Below are 1959 nucleotides of genomic sequence, written 5' to 3'. Positions count from 1 at the left end.
CCTCAGGCTCCACCCTTGCAGCATGGGTGCTGAAAGGACTTGAGAAAGTCCAGGTGCCGCTGAAGCATGAGGTCTGATTGGCACAGGGTGGACCCTTGAGACTACTTGGACCACTGCTGGCGGGCAGTGAGTGTTCCTCAATGTTAAAACCAGGCAGCAGCCAATTAAGGGGCGGGTGCCAGTCAAGAGTGGCCCTGGTTCTGGCTACTAGGTGCCCCGCTGCTCTAGTCCCTAGAATAGAGGCGGGTAAACTGTGGCCTGTGGGCCAAATCAAGCTGCAGTCAATTTTTTGTCTTATTGGAACATACTTATTGGAAATGCCAGTTGGTCTGTCTGTCCCCATCTGCTCTCTCCTGAAGGTAGGATTAAGTTGTGCAGCAGAAGCCTTGTGGCCTGTAAAGCCAAAATTCTGTTGTCTGAACTTGGACAGAAAAGCTTTCTGACCCCTGCTGTAGGACAAAATAAAGGCTGAATATAAGAAGGCTTTAAAAAGGAAGAAAATAGTGAACATACCTGATAGACCGAAGTCCAGGAGACTGCCCACGTAGAGACAGCCATTTTACAATTCATTCAAATGTGGTGGACAATGCAGGCTTGTTCCATCCGTTCTCTTGACTGGAAACTTGTGTTAACTGGAGAGCATCTTTGTTGGAGATCATAGCATCAAAGTATCACTCTGATAAGCATATCGATATATCGTGTCCAAGAAGAAGCCGTTATTCAGCAGAAAGTTGGATTCCAGTTCTACGTCTTGACCAGCATTTGATATTGCCAGTATTTCTTTATCCTCTAATAGGAGTGTAGTGGTGTCTCATCATGGTTTTAATTTACTTCTTCCTCAAGGCTGAAGAGGGTGAATGTTTTTTTGAGTGCTTATTTTCCATTTGTATATCATTTTTTGTGAAGAATCTGTTCAAGTCTTGTTCAGCCCTAAATGGGGTTATTGTCTTACTGTTGAATTTAAGAATCCTTGTATGGTGTGAATACAAATCTGTTGCCAGATATGTGCTCTGTACTATTTTCAGCCATTTTGCAGCTTGCCTTTTCATTTACGTACCAGTCACAGAGCAAAAATTTTAAGTTCGGCAAGTCCACTTATTTTATGGGTTGTACTTTTTTGGTGTCATGTCAAGAAAAAATCTTTGTCTGACTTCAGGACTCAAAGATTTTGTATGTTTCCTTCTAAATGTTTTCTTAGTCTACATGTTACATTTAGATTTATGATCACCTTGAGATAACTTTTTAAAGTGTGAGGGTCATGCTTTTTGTTTTATTTTGAGGCATGTGGATGGATGTCTGGGTGTTTCAGCATTTGTTGAAAAGACTGTCCTTCCTCCACTGAATGTCTTTCATTTCACTGTCAAGAATCAATTAGCTGCATTGATATGGACCTATTTCTGGGCTTTTTTTTTTTCTTCATTCATCTCTGTGTCTCTCCTTTTGCCAAAACCACATGACCAAGATTGCCATACTTTGTAATAATCTCAAAATCTGATAATTCAAACCCTCCAAATTTCTTTTTCTTTTCCAATTTATTTTCCAATTTATTTTGACTATTCTATTAATTTTACCTTTCTATATAAATTTTAGAATAGGGCTATCTATACAAAAGCCTTGCGTGGGTTTCCATTGGAATTTCATTAGAGATAAGTTTGGAGGTAAATTCACATACTTACAATAGTGAGTCTTGTGATTCATGAATGTGACATCTCTCCATGTACTTGCATTTTATAGTTTCTCTCATCAGCACATTGTAGTTTTGGCATATATATCTTGTATATATTTTGCTAAATATTTATTTTCTGGCAGTTATTGTAAATAATTTTCTTGTTCTGATTTTGAATTATACTTGTTCATTGGTGGTATATAGAAATACAAATGAATTTTTGTGTGTTGGCCTTGTATCTTATGGTGCAACTAAAGCAATATTCAGAAGAAAATTTGTAGGACCAACTGCCT

This window comes from Sciurus vulgaris (genome assembly GCF_902686455.1).
Source record: "Sciurus vulgaris genome assembly, chromosome: 11".
NCBI classification, from domain to species: domain Eukaryota; kingdom Metazoa; phylum Chordata; class Mammalia; order Rodentia; family Sciuridae; genus Sciurus; species Sciurus vulgaris.
Note: the sequence above shows the minus strand (reverse complement) of the source record.